We start from the raw sequence: 22693 nt of genomic DNA on the forward strand, positions 1-22693 counted from the left end.
GTATCTGTTTTTTCCTTTCTGCTTCTAGAGGCTGCTCATATTTCCTGTCTTGTGATTCCCTCCTCTGTCAGGTCAAGCCCTTCTCATACTTCCAGTTTTTTCTTCTTCCATTTGCTCATGTGATTAGACTGGGCCTACCCACGTGATTCACAGTAGCCTCCTCACCTCAGGGTCCACGTCTGCAAAGTTCCATTTGCCGTGTCCAGTAGCGTATCTACACATAACAGGGATTAGAATGTGGATATCTTTGGCAAGGGGACTTAAGTACTTTTTTTTTTTAAGCAAGCATATTTCTTTTATATACTATAACTGTTCAAAATCATTTAATATAATTTAAATGAATATTCATTAAAACTAATGTTCTTTTTAACTACTATGGCAGCTCTATTCCAGGCACAGAATTTTTACTTTTAGCGTTAAACAATTGGTAAGTTAAATCAGTCTTTTACTTGGGTTGTGTTAATGAATGACTTTTAGGTGTGATCACCAGTTATTACAATTACAATCTCACAGCCTACATGTATGGTACTGAAAAGAGACATCTGCTCTAATATAAACCTCTATAATCAAACAAGAGGATGTGGGGCAGAGGGGCTTCCCAGATTAATAATTACTCTCCTGCCCTAAAGCACAATCATAAGAAACCTTACATTTTGTCTGGTAGAACCAAATTATCTCAGTCTGAGACACCCTGAATATTCCCTCCACCATGGAATAGGTGACTATAGTTGACCTTTATCTCTCTTTAATATGTAGTTTCCATGTGGGAGAAAGAGGGCCATGGAGGGAATTCCTAATATACTGAAGATAAATATCCATCAGTTTTTCTTGAGAATTTTTTAGTTGCAGATCCCACAATCCCCTGCACATCTGACTCTTGCGCTATGAATCCCACTGCTATGCAGAGAGAGTATTACATGGGAGATATTAAGCCACCCTGGCTGATCCTGACAGTGTAGGATGACAAATAAAAACTAGAGTTGAAAAAGCCATCTGTTTTCCTTATATGACATCCTGCACAATATTTGTAATGAGATTAACATTATTCCTTCCAGTCTGAGTCAGGAGCATCCTTGCTTTACCTGCAAAGGTACTCCATTTAATTTGTTTTCCCTGTGATAGATGCGTTATTGGATTTAAGGCCATCTTGGGGAATCAGATGTACATGCCCAGGGTAAAAGAGCAGTTTTAAGAATTATAAGTAGAATGTTACAGAAGTCATATATTTGCTGGAGTCACTTAGACAAGAGAGAAAAAGCAACTGATATAAAGCTGAATGGTCCTTGTAACAGAATTATGGTGACATGACCTATTGCTTTTATGTACCCTAAGGAATGAGAGCTTAACCCTTAAATTTGGACAAGCTATGGTGAAACAATATGCTTTCTCCCCAAAAGAAAATTAAATGATCCTTTGTACCCTAACAACATTCTCTGCTCTTCAGAACCCTGTTTCAATTTTCAATTAATCTAGAATTTCAACTCTTTTCATATTGTTAAGAAACAGTGATATAACACAATACAAAACCATAAAAATTCAACCGAGTATGTTTTAAAGGTTTCATTGGCTTTATTCAATGCTCCCCTCGTGGCTCAGTGGTTAAAGCATCTACCTGCAATGTGGGATACCCGGGTTTGGGTTTGATCCCTGGGTTGGGAAGATCCCCTGGGGAAGGAAATGGCAACCCACTCCAGTATTCTTGCCTGGAGAAGCCCATGGAGGGAGGAGCCTGGTTGGCTACAGTCCACGGGGTCACAGAGAGTTGGACATGACTGAGCTACTTCACTTCACTCATTCAATGCTTAATGATTGGGCAATATCCCATCTAGAAGAGAGAGGAGCTATACAAAATGAAATACATTTATAAGTTGAAGGGGTTAAGGAATAATTAAATTATACCAGCAAACAGCAGATTAGGTATGGTAAGGTTGCTTTCCTTAGTGGACGGCAGGTGTCTACCATGCAGTTAGCTCACTAGTAGTGGTGATCAAGTGATTCCTGATTGACTGATTTAGGATTCCATTTCTGGGACAGCTGAAATTATAATTAATCTCCATTTGAGGATGTGGGGCTTAGAATCAGAGATTCCCTTTGGGGACCATTGTCTTGTTTTTAACATTCCCCCTACACTCTTTTGATCAGACAGCCTTACTGAGAGATGTGGTCAACTTTAAACCATCAATGATACTTGTGCTGCAGTCCATGGGGTTGCAAAGAGTCAGACACGACTGAGCAACTGAACTGAACTAAACTGAATGCTACTCCCGGCTACTGCTCTGAAGTTTAGCAACTTTTTCTAAACCTTTCTGTGGCAGTCACAGGTCACATTTTCTTTTTTCTTTTTTGAATCTCTTTGTGGTATTTACAGGTCAAAATGTCAAGCTGACATTCTAAGTTGGTCTTTCTTCCTGTTCCTTTTCTGACACTTTAGTCTGAGGGAGATCATTGGCTTGGTGGTGAGCAGCTGTGAACAGACATTTAAAGTTTTTTGAGAGAATATGGTACACCAGAGAAGCTATTCTGATTATTAAAAGCAGGGTGATTTCCAATATCTGGAGTGCACTTTGGGGCCATGGACCCAGGATGCAAATCAATCAAAATCAAATGTCAAAGATTTCTTTGAAGGAATCACTTTCTTAAGTCAAGTGGCTTGTTCAGTGATGTTTTACAGCTTACTCTGAACTTTCCCAGAAGTCCCAAGCCAAGTGTAAAAGGTAGTATTGGCTGCAGCACAGATACTTCCCTCCTCAGCTGTGAGATGATCAATGGCTTTCCTGTTAACAAAAATAACTCCAGCCAGAGAGTGTGAGGATTTTTGCTGGGCAGTTACTGCTTCAGCAGTAGATTCTCAGTATCTTCATGAGGTGAGGAGAGACTGATGTCTGGTCCTAGCCTTGGCACTCGCTCCTGTCCAGTGCAGCAGGGGTCTGTAAAAGGAACTCATTTTGAGTCATGAATGCCTCCCAGTACTTCCCATCTGAGTTTGTCTTGAGGCTCAAGTGACAGGCACGGAGACCAGTAAAATCTGAGGGTCTGTAGACCACACAGGCATTTTATTCTCTTTTGTTTTGTCTTGTGTCCCTAACTTTTCTCAGAATCTGGGCAGAATGTTCCTCAGGCTTGAGGTTGTTAACCAGAGGTAGAGGAAAGGATCTCCAGCATTAGGGAGGAATAGAAAGGGGACTGGGTTTATTCTAGAGAAAATGAAGCACTGCACATCAGGGAGAGGACTGTGAGGAGCAGAACTTTGAATCACCAACAGTGTGACAAGTATAACAGTTGTTCAGAGGCCGAATCACCCCCTCTTTGCAATGCTCTGAGATACGTGAACATTGGCACTATCTTTCTGGGTCAGAACAAGGAAAAGCTGAACAAAAGAATCATAAAGATCTTCATAGTGTAAAAATTTGGAACAGAATGCTCAGGAAGGCAAAGAAGGGAAGTTTCCTGGTGGTATAGTGCTTAGGACCTGCCGCTTTTAGTGTTGTGACCCAGGTTCAATTCCTGCTTAGGGAAATAAGATGGTTTCGAAAGTCACATGGGGCAGCCAAAACTAAGATCATGGCATCCAGTCCCATCATGTCATGGCAAATAGATGGGGAAACAATGGAAGCAGTGACAAACTTTACTTTTTGGGCTCCAAAATCACTGCAGATGGTGACTGGAGCCACGAAATTAAAAGACGTTTGCTCCTTGGAAATAAAGCTATGACCAAGCTAGACAGCATTTTAAAAAGCAGCGACATTACTTTGCCAACAAAGGCCCATTTAGTCAAAGTGATAGTTTTTCCAGTAGTAAGGTATGGATATGAGAATTGGACTAAAAAGAGAGCTGAGCATTGAAGAATTGATGCTTTGGAACTGTGGTGTTGGAGAAGACTCTTGAGAGTCCCTTGGACTGCAAGGAGATCCAACCAGTCCATCCTAAAGATCAGTCCTGGGTGTTCATTGGAAGGACTGATGCTGAAGCTGAAACTCCAATAGTTTGGCCACCTGATGCAAAGATCTGACTCATTGGAAAAGACCCTGATGCTGGGAAAGATTGAGGGCAGGAGGAGAAGGGGACGACAGAGGATGAGACGGTTGGATGGCATCACCGACATGATGGACATGAGTTTGAGTAAACTCCGGGAGTTGGTGATGGACAGGGAGGCTGGCGTGCTTCAGTCCATGAGGTCACTAAGAGTCAGACACAGCTGAGTGACTGAGCTGAACTGGCACAGCCAAATATAAGAAAGGAGAAATGAAAAGAAACTTGCTTCAGTCTCGTGAGCTGATGTCTTGGAAGGAAGCTGATGTTTTGTACCTCAAGACAACTATTTCTCTTCCTAGTCACTCTGATTTTGAGGTCTCTGACTGTGTGCTGTTCCTCGGGTTGACAGAGCTCTTTTTAATTGGGAGATGTAATCTCAAGTTTCAAGTCCCTGAAGCTTGACTACCATCTGGGCAGTGAGAAGGACTAGGTATAATCCCTTTCAAAACATTCAAGGGCAATCTTTTTTTCTTAATGCTTACAAAACAGAAGGATAGGAAAAAATTGGAACTGTTCCTTTAGAGAGTCAAAATGAAATATTTTTAGAAAATAAAACTAATTCAAGATTCCGATTACACATTATAACGAAACCTCAAAGACAATTAGCAAAGTTAGAATGTAATCTTTACAAAGATGTAAACATAATTTTCTCTCTACAACCATCTTCATTTTTTACCAAAGACAATCCTAGTGCTATTTTTTTACATTAAACATGGCTTGATTATTTCCAGAAGTGCAGCGAGAACAGTATTTATTTAACTTATAAGGTATTTTTCAGACTGCATTGCTGGAACTTTTTAAAAAAGAAATCTCAAAATGATCTCTCAAAAACTTCTGAGGCCCAGATGTCAAGCCAAGATTTTGCCTGCAATAAGACTATATTTTGGGGGAAATTCCTGTTTTCTTGAGGGACCAACATATTCTGAGGTCCCTGGATCTGCCAAGTAGTGACCTCTTTTGCTGACCCGGTAAGACTCTCAGGAGTCATAAACAAGATACCAACCAACTTTTCCAAGGACCTTTAGGTTCCATAAATTCACCTTAATGACTTACGGTGGTCTGGTCATATCCAAGTCTGTGTACCTTTCTCTCTAATATGGCATTCCAGTCAAAGCTTTGATAAGGTAAACATCATTTCCAGTTAAGTCCAGTTACAAGGTGAGCATATTCTTATTAAACTTATGAAAATATCTAGCTACATCACCATGAAGAAGCTAATTAAAAGTTTCTAAATTCTGTGGGGATTATGTAGGGAGAAAAAATTAATTTTCACCTATGTTTGTGAAGGTATATTTTTTGAGTTATAAGATTTCCTTAAATGTGGAAACATAAAACATTAAACAATGAGTCAAACAAAAAGACACAAAAGATTAAAATCATATTCCTCTGTTCATTCAGCTCAATGTGATTAATATTTGTTTTACCTGAATTCAGTTTTTCTATGAATTCTATAAATTCTTACCACAGTTCAGTTTTTATGATCTTAAAGTTATCAGAAATCTGTACTTGTCAAAGTTCTTTTCATGAATCTCCTTAAAGAAAAAACACTTGTGGGAACACTTTTGTGAAAGTATTAGAATAAAATAACCTTTTATAAGTGACAAAGTCTTAAAAATATCCATGGTTAGGGAAATTCATAATGAATTTGATAAGAAAATTTAGTTATTCCTGTTATATATAAAATTTTAAGAAAAAAAATGGAATTATTACTGATAATATTGTAACAGGAAATAAAATATTTCTTGCAGTTTCATGCAATTTATGGAACATTTGTATTAATAATACTTGTTTATCAAACATAACATAATTATTATTTCTTATTTAATAATGCTTCCCAAGTAATTAATATCAACATAATTATTTTAGCATTTCTCTTTTTATAAGGAGTGAAAACAAATCTTTTGCTATATTATGGGCACCTCTGCAAAATTTCAAGGTTAGTTCAAGGTGAAAAACTGTATTTCAAATGTAATTTTTGAGAAGCTTTTAAAAAATATATATTTAGTGATACTGAGCATCTTTTTGTAAGCCTGTTGTCCATCTTTGTGTGTGTATGTGTGTGTGTGTCTGTGTGTTTGTGTATATATATATATATGTAATCACAACAAACTACACAAAAGAAGGAACATTCTTCAAGATATGGGAATGCCAGATAACCTTACCTACCTCCTGAGAAACTTGTATTCAAGTCAAGAAGCAACAGTTAGAACCAGACATAGAACAACAGACTGGTTCCAAATTGGGAAAGGAGCACGTCAAGCTTATATATTGTCACCCTGCTTATTTAACTTATATGCAGAGTACATCATGAGAAACACTGGGCTAGATGACGCACAAGGTGGAATCAAGATTGCCGGGAGAAATATCAATAACCTCAGATGACACCACCCATATGGCAGAAAGTGAGGAAGAGCTAAAGAGCCTCTTGATGAAAGTAAAAGAGGAGAGTGAAAAAGCTGGCTTGAAATTCACCATTCAAAAAACTAAGATCATGGCATCCTGTCCCATCACTTCATGGCAGATAGATTGGAAAACAATGGAAACAGTGACTGACTTTTTTTGGGCTCCAATATCACTGCAGATGGTGACTGCAGCCATGAAATTAAAAGATGCTTACTCCTTGGAAGAAAAGTTATGACCAAGCTATACAGCATATTAAAAAGCAGAGACATTACTTTGCAGACAGAGGTCTGTCTAGTCAAGGCTATGGTTTTTCCAGTAGTCATGTATGGATGTGAGAGTTGAGCTATAAAGAAAGCTAAGCACCAAAGGATTGATGCTTTTGAACTGTGGTGTTGGAGAAGACTCTTGACAGTACCTTGGACTGCAAGGAGATCAAAGCAGTTAATTCTAAAGAAAATAAATCCTGAATATTCACTGGAAGGACTGATGCTGAAGCTGAATCTCCAAACTTTGGCCACCTTATGCAAAGAGGTGACTCCTTGGAAAAGACCCTGATGCTGGGAAAGATTGAAGGCAGGAGGAGAAGGGGACAACGGAGGATGAGATGGTTGGAAGGCATCACCAGCTCAATGGACATGAGTCTGAGCAAGCTCCAGGAGTAGGTGATGGACAGGGAGGCCTGGAGTGTTGCAGTCCATGGGGTCACAGAGTGTCAGACACGACTGAGTGACTGAGCTGAACTGATATTCTGCTGTTTAGCCACAACAACAACAACAAAAGTGGAATCTTGCCATTTGCTACCGCATGAATGTACCTAAGTGGCAAATGAAATAAGTTAGTTTGATAAATAATGCATGATTCACTCATATGTGAAATGTAAAGAAAGAAAACAAACAAAACAAAGCAAATAGATCCAGAGAACAGATTGCCACTGCAGTGGATGCAAGAGGCATGTTCTGATCCCTGGGTCAGGAGGAACCCCTGGAGGAGGAAACGGCAACACACTCCAGTATCCCTGCCTGGAAATATTCCATGGTCAGAGGAGCCTGACAGGCTATGGTCCATGAGGTCACAAAGAGTTGAACATGACTGAGTACCCATGTGTGCAAGAATACTCATAAAACATTTAGGAAACATTAAACAAAGTCAGTCGTCAGTTCAAGCTATTTTTCTTACTGACAAATTTCATAACACAAAGAGCCTGAACTTATTTATAAACCCAGGTAGGATAAAAGTTGTATGTCTCCATTACATTCAGTGAACTATAAAAGCATGTTTATTTTAATTACACTAAATTTAAACTAGATTTTTTTTTTTTTTACCAAGCATCCTTGATCATGTGAACTTGGAAAACATTCAGTTTACTTCCAGTATTTATGAGTATAGAGATATTTGATTTGATAATGATTATTTTTCTTTAGGTCAATTAAGTAGAGCTCTTACACAAGTTAATTTTTGCAATACCATCTGGAGGTAAAACATTTACAACATGTGTATATAGCCATATATAAACTTGCAGACAATTGCAAACAAAGACCAGTACCTTTCATTCTAAAATTTTAGCCATGAGACGTGTATACTAATGTGAAATTCATTAGCTTCTGAACATTTAAAACTAAGCATGCTTCTGAATGATGAAATAAATTAAGGTTGTCTGCTCAGGTGGCCAAAGTTTTTTATTGATATTTGTGTAGAAGACAATTATGATTTTTCATTTATGTGTTTCAAATATAATCCCCCTCTTTTTTCCTTCTGAAAGAGTTAGCTCTCTTAAGTTTACATGTCAAGGAATGACCTAGATGAGGCCTTCTTGGTGAAGACTAGGTACAATATTGACATCTCAAAGGCACAGAGAAAGAATGCTATCTCTCCTAAGAAAGAGTTTACTTCATAAGGCCATAATTTTATAATATCTACAAGCCTTTTGAGGTAAATAGGTGGGGTTTGGTAAAAAATATAGATGGGCTTTGAATTGTTTCTGTAGCCACAACTGTGGTCCTAGAAAGACTTGATGTGAAAGATAAGGGCAGCTCTTCTTAATTCCTCAGAAAATTGGGTTACAAATAATAACTAAATAACTTCAAAAGGACTACCCATTCATCCAACTATATAGTCTTAAATTGACTCCTGTATATAAGGAGAGGATCTTCAAGTAGGATGGAAATCAAAAGATTCCAATATTCTAGATTAGAGCTTTGTCTTTGGGATGCTCTCCCCACCCCCCACCTGCTGCCCTCAGTACATTAACTTAGGGGAGGAGGCCTAACTAAGTTCCTATCAGACTCTGAATGCCAGCTTCCAGTTTTGTCAAGTTTTGTCCATAAACCTACTTTTAAAACTATTTTCAAATATCTTGCCAGATTTCAGATGAAATAGTACCTAATAAATATTCATGACAGTATTGAACTGGGTGTGAGAGGAGTCCCTAAAGAGTGTGCAAATCATACAGCCCTCCCAAGATCCAGAGCCACTCCCAAAGAGAGCCAAAAGAAAGGAAGATTTAGGCACCCACTTGACTATTTAAGGGGATTACTGGGAGCAGTGTATCAGAGTTCCATCTACCTGGAAAGGGTCCCTTACAGGGACCTTCCTGTGAAGGTAAATATGAAAGTACTTAAAATGGTACCAGGGGATTTGTATAAAACCTTTGAGCATTTTTTCCCCCGGTGCCCCAATTGATGACAAGAGAGACATGATTTCTGGGCCAGTGTTTTGATGCACCCCTTGGAGGGTGCAATGGAGGAGGCCCAGGTGTTGCTTTAGGTACTGTTACCTCTAATTTTCATTAGCCTTTTACAACAAAATTTTTAATGAAACTACTTCAGAAGACTGAAGATTAACCCATTCTGTGTTTAGGGAGCATTCATTTTCAAGTACATTTTTTCAATGAAAGACCTTGTCCAGTTGGGGCATTCCCCATAATGGTGGTTGTATTTCTTTGTTGTCTTCACTAAGATTTTGCCACTTTTGTAGATATCTATAGCTTATAGGGCCTCAGCTCTTGGGTGCCTGCTAAGTTGCTTTAGTTGTGCCCAACTCTTTGTGACCCTGTGGACCATAGCCCACCAGGCTTCTCTGTCCATGGCGTTCTCCAGACAAGATACTGGGGTGGGTTGCCATGCCCTCCTCCAGGGGATCTTCTTGACCCAGGGACTGAACCTGAGACTTATCTCTTCCATCTCCTGCACTGGCAGGCAGGTTCTTTACCACTAGCATAACCTATAACTATGAGGCCACAGTTCTTAGACATAAAATAAGCTAGTGAGCCAGAAAGTGGAGCCCTCTGTTGTTTGGAACTTGAGGATTTCATTTCTTTAGCCCAGCTTTGGAGTTTTTAGTGTCAAAATTAATACCTAAGAGGGAGGTGCCCCTGGGTTTGGTTATTATGAGGTCTTTTACAGTGTACCTGATTACATGGGAATTTTCTTGAGGTTGGTGGGTAAACCTAGTTTCAATTTAACCTGTTTTTGTCATCAACTTATCCTAACACAAGAGCCTTAGGGTTGGGCATCAAGTGTTCTAACAACTCTTAAGTTCTCAACTTGTACCCACCAATTTTGCAACTGTTGGCTTTCTAGATTCCAGTTAGCGACCACCTTTGCCTCATGGCCACAATAACAAACCAGCAGTAACCAAAGAGATATTTTTTGTAGATTGGCCAAATAAAGGCCCAAGTTGCCCACCATCTGTAATTCCCATTGTGGAACTGAGTATGGAATAAAAAAACCCCAACTAGGGACTGAGCCAGCAGACTCTAACAAATGGAACTTTAGCATTAACCAAGAGCTAGGGTCTCAGATTCCAGGTGGAACTGTCTGCCTTGCCCTGGACTCAAAATCCAATTAAATCAACACCTCAAGGCAAAGAACCAAGAGAAAATTACCTACAACCTTCAGAAATGATGAAAAAAACAAAGATTTCTAAGAGTTCAGGGGTACTATTCCTTTCTGGTTGTCCTGAAAGAAGAAGTTTCCTTTAGTTTCACCACTGCCGCCAAATCTGTTTAAAAAAGTAAAATTCAGCTGAAATTTAAAGATCTCATTGGCTTTATTCAGTGATTCATAAATCAGACAGCATCCCGAGTTGCAGATGGAAAGAAGCTCCAAGAAGATGTACAGAATGAAAACCTTTGATAAGAAGAAGGAGAGAGACCAGGAAGTGACTAGTGAAAGGGGGATTGTTGTGGCAAGATCACCTTCCTTTAGAATAAGGCAGCGGTCTGTCAGGCAGATGAGCTCAGTGGTACTGACCAGGTGACTGCAAATTGACAGCAAGTAAGTCTTAGTTTGGTGACATATGGCTCCCTGCCCTTGATGACAGTTTATAAAATGAGGTTAACTCCTGTACTTTGTAGTATGCCTTGGTTACCAACACATTATTTTAAAATAGACATACTTAATGTATTAAAATCTGAGACATCTTCTGTTGCTTAAGTCTTAGCAGGCATTTGCTTTGTGGAGACAGAATGATTAATAATATTAATCAGCTTAATTTAAAAGCCAGAGGGTGGATACTTTAGGTCACATATTTTGGTACACTATTTTTATAAATGTTGCTGGAGATAAATGAGTGTATTTTACATACACAAAATCTATATAAATTTTCTAAGCACTGCAATATGATTAGTTTTAAATTATTTATGACCTGAATGTAAACATTTAAAACTCTCATTTACAAATCCCTTGGTTTTCAGATGCTTCCAGGAAAATTATTTTATGAGTTCCTTTTAAACTAGATTTGACAGAAAAAAAATCATACTGCTTTAAACACATAACATAGAAATCTGAGGTATACCAGTACATATATTCCTGCTTTTGTTTCTTAAAATGTAAATATTTTAAATATACTTGAAATATAAAATTATGCAATCTGTAGTTGAAGTCCTACTAAATTTTTTGTGATAAGCACATTGGAAAATATAGTCTCTACTTCCATGCTCCAAGATCTCCACTTCAAGTGCTTCAAATCTGGTATTTGATTCTCCTTTTTCTAGAATGTCCGAAATCTCCTAATCCAATTTGGAGACTCATTTCCTGAGCCATGAGAGTAGACTGGACTTACTGGCTGTGCATTTTAGTGATTCCATAGTTGGTTCTTTTCCTTTGGACTTTCATATTCCCTTCTGTGACCCTCTCCCAATGCAAGCAGACAGGGGTTATGTCCACCACAGACCCTGAATTAGACACTTGTTAAGAGCATGATTCTTTGGCACTCAGCTTTCTCTACGGTCTGACTCTTACATCCATACATGACTACAGGAAGAAACTGTAGCTTTGACTAGACAGGCCTTTGTTGGCAAAATAATGTCTCTGCTTTTTAAAATTGATATAGAAGAATTGATGCTTTTTTAATTTATTTATTTTAATTGGAGGCTAATTACTTTACAATATTATAGTGGTTTTGCCAAACATTGATGCTTTTGAACTGTGGTGTTGGAGGAGACTCTTGAGAGTCCCTTGGGCAGCAAGGAGATCAAACCAGTCAATCCTAAAGGGAATCAGTGCTGAATATTCGTTGGAAAGACTGATGCTGAAGCTGAAACTCCAATACTTTGGCCACCTGATGTGAAGGACTGACTCATTGGAAAAGACCCTGATGCTGGGAAAGATTGAAGGCAAGAAGAGAAGGGGATGACAGAGGATGAGATGGTTGAATGGCTTCACTGACTTGATGGAAATGAGTTTGAGCAAGCTCTGGGAGTTGGTGATTGACAGGGAAGCCTGGCATGCCATGGTGTCGCAAAGAGTTGGATGCAACTGAACTGAAGAATGTGATAAACAAATAAATGGGCAAATGAATGAATGAACATACATATAAATAAATACATAGCCTAGTAGGTATATAGCTCAATCACCACTCCTGTTTCCATGCATTTGCAGCCTTGCACATGTCTAAATTAAATAAAATAATAGTGAAATGCAAGTCAGAGTAGGGTTGAATGCTATAAGATATTTAAATATTGATCAACTCTATCACTAGTTCAGTGGATGTGATTTAGAGCACACTCTGGGGGATAGTGAAATACAGGGAAGACTAGAGTTCTGCAGTCCATGGGGTTGCAAAGAGTCAGACACAACTTAGTGACTGAACAACAACAACTCTAAACATTTCATAATTCTCCTGTATTTAAAGGCAAGAATGTATGGATATCTTGGCCTTTCACTGAAGGATCTCAATGGGCCCTTCCTGCCATAACCTACAATCCACAGATTTCACATTTTCATCTTTTCTCTACACACTGATGCACTCTCTTCACGGCTTACACATACATACCTAAACAGTTCCTTTTTAAACCTCATAATACTCAGTTGGCTAAATTTCAGCCTTTATTAAACACAAACACTCATCAGTCATGAATACATATCTGCAGAACTTATGATGACTTTCTAATCTACTCAAGAGAAGAAAAGTATGTCATTAAAAATATGCCTCTTTGGCATATTGATTATTCTAAGCTTGTTATTTTTAAGAAACAGCAGACACAGATGAAGCTCTGAAAACTGAAAAGATATTACCTTTGTAAGAAGCATGTACATTTATAAAGGAAATCTTTATTTGGAATGGTGTATCCTCTGGACCAGAAAGGGAAAGATGACTTTATACTAGAAGAAACTCTGCATACCAACCTTATCCTTGATCACTGTGTTTTTCTTGATAAGCTCCCATTATGATCTTCCACCCACCCCCCAATATCTTTTATCTTTAGCTAAAGATGATATTTAAGGTGGTAGTTCGGGCTATTTTGAGGATTCTCTCAGTTTTCTGGATCTAGCCCATGTATCCAATAAGTGTTGTTGTTTAGCTGTGAAGTCATGTCCAGCTCCTTGCAGCCCCAGGGACTGTAGCCAGCCAGGCTCCTCTATGTGATTTTCCAGGCAAGAGTATTGGAGTGAGTTGCCATTTCCTTCTCCAAGGGATCTTTCCCATGTACCTGGTATTAATATTAAACTTCTGTTTGTTTTTTTCCTGTTAATCTGCTTCCTATTACTGGTGGATCTCAATCAAAAACCTACAAGGGTAGAAGCAAAACTCTTTTTCCTCCCCTGTACTATGGAAACTAAGCAATCTGAAAAGAACACCCACAAATTTTTCCCATTACATTTACCTAGCACCATATAACACCCTATACTTTGCCTATTCTTTCTTTTGTTTAAGAAAGAAAAACAAAAACAAAAACAAAAACAAGGTGTCCACATTTGTAGAAAAGCCAACCCCTCTAACTGTGTACTAAGCTCACGCTCTCACCCTTGCTTCTAGGTGTGGCGACTCTCCCATCTCTGTCCTGTCTCATGGACTCCCCCTTCTAGGCTGGATTAGTCTCATCAACACAAAAAGTTGCTGCTCTATTCCTTGAACTAGATTTCTATCACTACTATGACAAGTCACAAGATAAGTGGCTTAAAGCAACATCAGTTTGCCATCTTACAGTTCTGGAAATCAGAACTCCAGAGCTGAGGTGTTTGATATGGCTGGTTGCTTCTCAAGGTTTAGAAGAGAGCCCATTTACATATTTCTTCCAGCTCCAAAAGGTTGCATGCACTTTTTTTTTTTGATTCATGACCCCTTCCTTACATTCCTCCATCTCCACTTTGTCACTATGGTTTCCTCTTACGACTTTGCTTCTCCTGCCTCCTTCTCCTAAGTATCTTGTGATTATATTGAATGCCTCCAGATAATTCAAGATAATCTTTCAGTCACATCCAACTTTTTGCAACCCCATGGACTGTAGCCTACCAGGCCCCTCTGTCCGTGGGATTCTCCAGGCAAGAATACTGGAGTAGGTTGCCACACCCTCCTCCAGCAGATCTTCCTGACTCAGGGATTGAACCCTCGTCTCTTAGGTCTCCTGCATTGGCAAGCAGGTTCTTTACCACTAACACCACCTTGGAAGCCCTCTTTCCATTTAAAGTTCTTTAATTTAATCATACTTGCAGATTTTGTGTTTGGTAAAATATGTATCAAGTAGCATATTGACAGATTCTGGGAATTAAGACTTGGACATCTTTAGAGTGCCACTATTCAGGCTATCACATCTATCATTCCCCCCCCAAAAAATTATCTCTCGATACCACTCTGTTGTCATAGTTCAATCTCTAAGTCATTTTTGACATCAAAATTTCTCAAATATGTTGTCACTACTTTTGTTGTCTAATTCTTCTCTTCTCTTTTCTTGAACTCATTAAAAACAGTCTTTTTGTTCCCCCTTGCTAACTGTCTTTATCTCCATAAGCATTTACAAATCCTACAATCAAGCTGTCTTCTGACTAGACCTATCAGTAGCATTAACATAGGCTATATATCTCTTCCTTTGTAACTTGTTTAAGAGTTTGCATTCTTTTGTTATTCCTCTTCGTAGTGTTCTGTAATGGCTTTTCTTCTTATTCACTTAAAGTATATCAGGGATAAATATTTAGATCATTTATCTTCTCCATCTATACTCTTAGGATGATCTCATCCAGACTTACAAATTTAAACTCCATGTATGCTAAGAACCTATATACTGAGCTTGAAAATCCCTATGAATTCTAGAATCTTCTTTGACTAACAGATTTCCAAATGGAGTATCCAAAATGTAACTCCTCATCTACTCTTCTTCCTCCTGTAGTCAGGGCAAGCTCCATTGTTCCAGTTTCTTATGGAAAAACATACTCATTTTTGACATAATTTTCTTCCATATTTCCAATATAACCAGTTAGAACATCATCTGGTCTCCACCTTCAAGTAATATTCAATGTCTGGGCTCTTTACTTTCAAGCCTCCATCATCCCTTTCTTGGCTTATGGCAGTAATCCTTGAACTTGCCTCCTTGTGTCTGCAATTTTCTCCTTTAAGACATTCGATATTGCTATCAGAATATTCTTTTTAAATATAAAGTCAAATAGTAGTATATATCTAATAAAGTTTCTCTAAGTCCTCCCCATTTCATGCAAAAAAGTATTAGTAAAAAATGTATTATTTGTTGTTGTTTAGTTGTTACATCATGTCCAATTCTTTTGTGACCCCATGGACTGTAGCCCTCCAGGCTTTTCTGTCCATGGTATTTCCCAGGCAAGAATGCTGGAGTGGGTTGCCATTTCCTTCTCCAGGGTTCTTCTCAACCCAGGGGTCAAACTCGAGCCTCCTGTGTCTCCTGCACTGACAGAGAGATTCTTTACCACTGAGGCACCAACATATACAGGGCTTGGAAAAAATAATAAATTATGCAATCTGACTTCAGATTGATGAGGACTGCATCTATTTCTGTCTTTTGCTTGGTCTTCACAAACAATATGAGCAGGTCAGGCTTCCTTGCTCTTCTTCCAGGGATCTTTAGAGAAGACTTATTTTGAATCTGTTCCTTAATATTGCCTTCTCAATGAAATCTGTCTCAAGTACTAAAGTGTACGACAATATACCATCACCTCTTTAGCCTAAAGAACAATTTGAGATAATTATTTTTATGAGTAACAGCAAACACACTCTGAAAACAGAGTAGAAATTTTGCGCCTTTTGCAAAGGAAATTGCCATTTATACAGAAAATCTTCATTTGTAATTGTCTCGGTAAAGAATCTGCCTGCAATGTGGGGGACCTGGGTTCGATCCCTGGGTTGGGAAGATCCCCTGGAGAAGGGAAAGGCTACCACTCCAGTGTTCTGGCCTGGACAATCCCATGGACTGTATAGTCCATGGGGTCGCAAATAGTCAGACCCAACTGAGAGACTTTCACTTTTTTCACTTTTATACCAGAAAGCGAAGGATGACACTAAATTATGAGAAACTCTTTATCAATGGAGAAAGTAGGACTTAAATATGTATAATAAAACTTATGCTGCTTCCTTTCCTTTTCTTTGTAATCTTCCAACATCGCCAACATCTTTTTCTTTTTTCCTTTAGCTGAAGATGGTATTTAAGGTGGTAGCTTGACCCAACGTGGTCAGTTACTTAGTTTTTATGGGTAAGTCCCATGTATGCATGAGGTAGACATGTATACCTATGTATACATGTGAATAAACTGCTACTTGGTTTTCTCTTATTGATATGTCCTTTATAACATAGGGTCTCAGGCAAACACTGAGAAGGGTAGAGGGAAAATTGTTTTTCCTTTTCTACACTATTCTGGGGCTTCCCAGGTGGTGCTAGTGGTAAAGAACCCACCTGCCAATGCAGGAGACATAAGAGATGGGGGTTCAATCCTTGGATGGGAGAAATCCCTTGCAGGATAAAATGGCAACCAACTTCAGTATTTATGCCTGGAGAATTCCATGAATAGAGGAGACTTGCAGGCTATAGTCCACAGGGTCACAAAGAGTCGGACACAGCTGAAGTGACTTAGCACACACACTCCTCTACTTAAAACCCCAACCCTCTCTCACCTTCAGTCCCCTTCATGACATTTATCACTTTACACTATGCAGCATTTAATTTGCTTGTTTTATTTATAGTCTGTCTTCACGAAGCTAGGGATTTTTATGGTTTTGATAACTGCTGTATTCCAATGCCCATACTAGCTCCTTGCATATTAAGTGAAGTTGCTCAGTCATGTCCGACTCTTTGCAGCCCCATGGACTGTAGCCTACCATGCTTCTCTGTCCATGGGATTTTCCAGGCAAGAGTACTGGAGTGGGTTGCCATTTCCTTCTCCAGAGGATCTTCCCAAACCAGGGATCAGACTCAGGTCCCCAGCATTGTAGGCAGACACTTTAGCATCTGAGCCACCAGGGAAGTCCCTTGCATATTAAGTGGATGTTTAAAAAAAAAATCTGTTTTTGAATTGATAAAAATGTATTACAAAAATATACCCATAATCAAATACTAAACAATTATTTCCTAAATCATTAGATGCCTCAAGGAAGGCATTGACTGTGATTTTGATCATGGGATATTAAGTAGATTAAGACAACTTTGCACCTTCCCTGTCTACCCTGAACATGAAACAGGTACATATCATTTTGTCAATCATAACAGAATACCAATGAAAGAAAAGCAAAAGCATGCTAAGTATATTGATATGTAGAGTGGATAACATAGTAAAAAGTGGAGGGCAACTGGAATGTCCATGAAGATACACCTAAAAAGAGTCACTTATCAGAGCCCTTTTGGCATAGGATTTAGTGTCAACAATAATGCAGATAAAAAGTGAGTAGGCTGTTTCTGTAATACCATAAGATAACTGTAAATCAATAGGAAAAATGAAACAAAAAAGTAAGTTTGAGAATAAAGTTTAGGATCAGAACATAATATATAAAACTAAATCTGAAGGTCATAGAAATATAGTTAAAATAATACCAGCAATTTCAATAACTCACTATAGTTCATAGCATGCTAAAACTGAAATTTCATTAACCTTCACAAACATCCATAAAAGTAGTAGAGTCCCTTGCCCTAAATCAATAAACAGCAAATGGCTTTTTTTTTTTCTTTTGATGAAAATCAGGCACTTCCCAAGAAGGCTAACTCTCATTAGCAAAGAAAGCTATGTTTTGTAGGTTGGTGTCCTGCTTACAATGGTGCATTAGCAAAATTAATTCAATAAGAGAGGGTAAATAAGAGGTGGAGACACAAATGAAAATGCAATGTTGCTCATCTAAGTTCTTGTAAAGGACTTGAAAAGAGATGGTGGCAGACAGGGTGGATTAAGGGAGAATCCACTCAGTTGATAGGAACTTGCCAAAAATAAAGACATTTTTGTTACCATGTATTTCAGAGAGAATGTTATTTGTAAAGTCTCTTTGTCACCTAAAGTATAACTTATATCCAACAATACAAAGCAAATATTATCTTTACTCCAGAATATAGTGAAATTTTCTCAGATATGTCAAGGTCACAACTACTTTTAATCCTCATGCTTATACATGTTGGTATTTTTGATCATTTCTTTCAACTTTCTATAAATTTTGTCATTCAGTTTCATCTATTAGTTCTTAAAATATTTATTTACAAATACTTCCTTAATACAAATTATATCTTAAAAAATTCACATTTACTTACTACTGTGCCTCAAACGATATATACACTCAATAGAGTGTCTCCTCCGACTTCTTCCAAAATTCAGCCTTACTACAGTTTCAACTTTACCACATGAAATTTACGTGCTGGAATGCCTACATCATGATAATGCTATGAAACATTTCTCTTGAGTTGTTCATTTGATTCTAATAAGGAACAGGTTATGTAATAAGGCTGTTGCCTATAACAAAGATGACAAAAATAAGATATTTAAATTTACTTTGTAGAGGAGGAAAAATAAATTTCCCTATACATTTTTAGATTTTAGGCTGAGACCCTCTTGTCCCTCTAATATAAAAAATAACAGGAGAAAAGGGAATTTGATTACATAAATATAACTAAGACTCCACAAAGAGAGAAGGCTCCAAGAAGTGACCAGAGTTGGCAGCTTTTACATCTTTTAGACAAAGAAGCAACATCTTTTGAAGAATTGCCCAAATAAAGGAGTTCTGGATAAAGGTAGTAGAATGGTGAGGAAGCAACAAAGTTTGTTTGCACAGATTTCTTGGTCCTATATCCCCTGTCTCTGATGGTAAAGACGCTCTACCCGCCTTGTACACAGAGGATAATTTTCACGTGGGAGATTGGTCTCCTGATGTCAGCGGGTAAAGGAGGTTCAGCGTGTCCTTCTTGCACTGGCTGCTTCTCAAGTACCTTTAATTCAAAATACGCATTATGCCAAGTGGCATGTTTTGACATGATGTGTTCTGAACACTTACCCTTTACATATTTAAATATTACCATGTACTAGAGAAAATAATTTCATTGTTCTTGCTTAGAAGCAACCCCTAGAAGGGTACATAGAGCTAGTTCTCAGCATAATATAAGGTGATTTTTAGAATACTCTTTCTGTGAAGATAGGCTGACATCAATGAGGAAACTGTTTCCCATTTCAGTTTAAAGGCCATCTGACAGACCACTCATCTCAGCAGGTTTGATGAGGCTGACCTGTCCAGTCAGGCAGACGGCCTGTCTGCTTCTACAACTCACATCTCAAGAGAGGAGTTACCTGGGAACGTGAATATTTATATAATTGCCTTATTAGTCAGAAGCAATTGTCAAAACCTGTAAACTAATACATAACTGAAAACTATCTACCAAAATAGGATGTTTTTAACTTGCTGGGTTTCTGGTTGTGCCTCTTTTCTCAGCTATGATTATGATATGAATGTATTTATTTTAAGTGATGAATAATAAGTGTAATAAATTTTCACATTTGTTGAAAAAGTGAATTTTGCACCTCTAGCAAGTATTTTATTTTAATAGAATCATGTCATTGAAGGGAAAAAACATAAAGTCTGCTCCTCTTCTATGATTTAAGGGGAAGTTGTTTTCCATAATTCAGACACTGTAGTGCATCTGCTATAATTACAGTTCCACAATTATAGTTTAATAAGCTGTGCAACACCTACAGGTCCTCCACATGGTAATTTCTGTGACAGCACAGACTGTGGAAAGAGCCTGTCATGTGTACTTAAAGTATTTCAAACTGCAGCAAGTGTTGTGATAGTTCACATTAATAATGGTTGAGTGCACGCATAGCTCATACATTTAAAAATATTTAAAACTTGATTAACACCTGGCTAACTGAATTTGCATTTTTCAGACCAATACGAGACACAGTATTTCTCATTTTTTAGTCCCCTGAAGCTTTCTCTTCTCATGGTGTTTAAATTCCAAAGCAGAAATCTCTCTCTCTCTCTGTGTTTTTTTTTTTTTTTTTTTGGGGGGGGGGATGGTGGGGGCGGGAGGAAGAATATCTCTTTGCAGTCTGACAGATGAGAAATGTATTCTGACTTGACCATTTGAATAGATATATTTAGCCTATAATCTTGAATTCCTAAAATCCTCAGTTTCCTTTCCTGTACAATGATGATTATAATATGAATATCATAGGATTATTTAAGAATAAATGAGTTAAGGTATATAGGTCAGTTAGCAAGGCAGGGTAAAGTCCTAAATGCTTCCTAATGTCCTCTGAATGATATCACAGCACACCTGCCCACAGTTTTCAGCTTGTCCATCCCTTCAACTAAACTTTTGTTTTTCATGTTACCTTACTTATGTGCAAGGATACCATGCATGTGCATCTCTGCACTATTTTTTAATGCAACAATACCAACTGTCATATAGGAATATTTTCAGAAGCTCTATACATACCACCTAGAAGATGCTCTCCAGTCAGTTACCATGTAGATGTAATAGTAACTCATATATCTGATCCAGTCAGCATCACTCATACTCATTGTTGGCTATGCAGAATGTTAAAGCAATGTCTCAGAAAATTCAGGCCAACATAGGTTTTAAATCTCTGTCAATCTAGATAAAGTACCAGAAAGAAAACTCACTGATTGACTATTTGTGAATGTGGTTGTTCTCATGTTCTCTCCATATCCTATGGAGATAGGATAATTCTATATATTGCCCTCCTAATATTCACAGTAGATTATTTCTAGAGTTGACATCCACTGAGACAAAGACTCAAAGAAAGAAAGTATAATGACTTTGTCCATTCTGAAAAATTAAAGTTTACAGATACAAACACCTGCTTGAATCCTTGAATCAGTCAGAAGCTGTGACACTCTCAACCTCAAACGAGAGTTAAAATATTCCATACAAATTATTTGAAGAAAAAAAAAAACAAACTTGGCAACACATCTAGCAAATGCTCCTTCCATGGTGGACATGCCTCCGCATGCTTGCACACTTTTTACAGATATCTCATGGGTGAGGGGAGAGAGGCCATGGGTTCTTTTTAATATCTACATGATTTATTGCATGGGACAGTGGTGAGGGATAAGTGGATGTGTCTCACACTTAACTCTGCAAGTTCACTTAGATCATAACCATGTTCTCTAACCATCAGGAATATCAATATGCCTTTATTTATCCTACTTTTTCTTACATTGGCAGCTATTTTTTCTTTGGAAATTTTGAGTCTGCTTGTTTGTTTGTTTTTCATTTAGAGATTGAAATTGAAATGTAGTATTCAGAAAATATACTTTTGGGAGCTAAGATCAACCTCGTATGTTATAGCCATTCTAACTCATTATAAACCATATGAATCTGCACCCATTTGCCTTCAGCTAAAATTGAAACTCCTAAGTGGGAAATGTTGTCTGAATTTTTCTCTATTTTTCTATTTTAATCTGGTAGGCAAAAAAAAAAAAAAATGCTCAAAAACCTACTAGAATATTATTTCCCTAAATTTCCATGGCCTATGATTGAAAACTGATATGAAATGAAATCACTAAGATAAGTTTGTCATAAATAACATACACAGATCTGCTGGGTCTCTGTGAATGTTAAAAACATACTTTGTACTTTTGAGAGTGTATATCCAGGTGATCCATGTTCTTGTGCAGTGGATTGGACTCAAGGAGACACTATTTTAAACATATTTTGTATTTTAATTATAACTAAACACTTGTCATAAACACTAGACATGTTTATGGCTGATAAATATCACATGTTCAAATTCTGATCCAATATTTAAAATTTCAGAAGGGCTACTGCATTAGTTTCCTAGGCTGTCATAATAGAGTACCGTGGCAGACTTCACAGATCTGGAGACAAAAGCCCAAGATTGAGGTGATTTTAGGGTTGGTTCACTTTTAGGGTTGGTACCTGAGGTTAGAACATTAATGTAATAAAACTTTAACATACAGAAAAATATAAATGCACACCATTTAAAGTAGCATGACAAGCAAGCATTGCACACCTAATCTTTTCTGATAACTAAGCGGATTCTCTGTATTCCATCTACCAGCCCCTCAGTTGCTCGACTCTCCCCACAGTCACTGCGGTCCTCTCCTGGTCGCCTCGGTGAGAGGCCGAGGCCCTGGGCCTTGTTCTCCCACCACTTCCCATTTCGGATCTTTGGGGTTGTTCCTATCCGCAGCTCTGTCTCTTCTCCATCAGTCTGAATAGACATTTATAGTGAACAACTTGATTTCTACTCCTCCTGGGTCTCATCTCCACTCATTTATTTTCCTGTTATGTTATAGCAAAGAGTAGGATGAGAGAGTAAGGAAAGATAAGATCCCAAAGCATGCTTGATCCCTACAGCCAGACACTGTACGTTCTCGCATTTCATGCCTTTATAGTAGTTACTAAAATCTGTTATGCTTTAAAAATGTGTGGCCTCCTAAATCCCTTGGAATTTCCAAAGTGATAAAAACAAAGAGAGCATATTTTCTTATAACATTTGATTTTTTGTGCTCAGTTACTGACATCATTCCAGAATCATAAAGATGAAGGTGCAATGGATAT

This window comes from Cervus canadensis, chromosome 3 (genome assembly GCF_019320065.1).
Source record: "Cervus canadensis isolate Bull #8, Minnesota chromosome 3, ASM1932006v1, whole genome shotgun sequence".
NCBI lineage: Eukaryota > Metazoa > Chordata > Mammalia > Artiodactyla > Cervidae > Cervus > Cervus canadensis.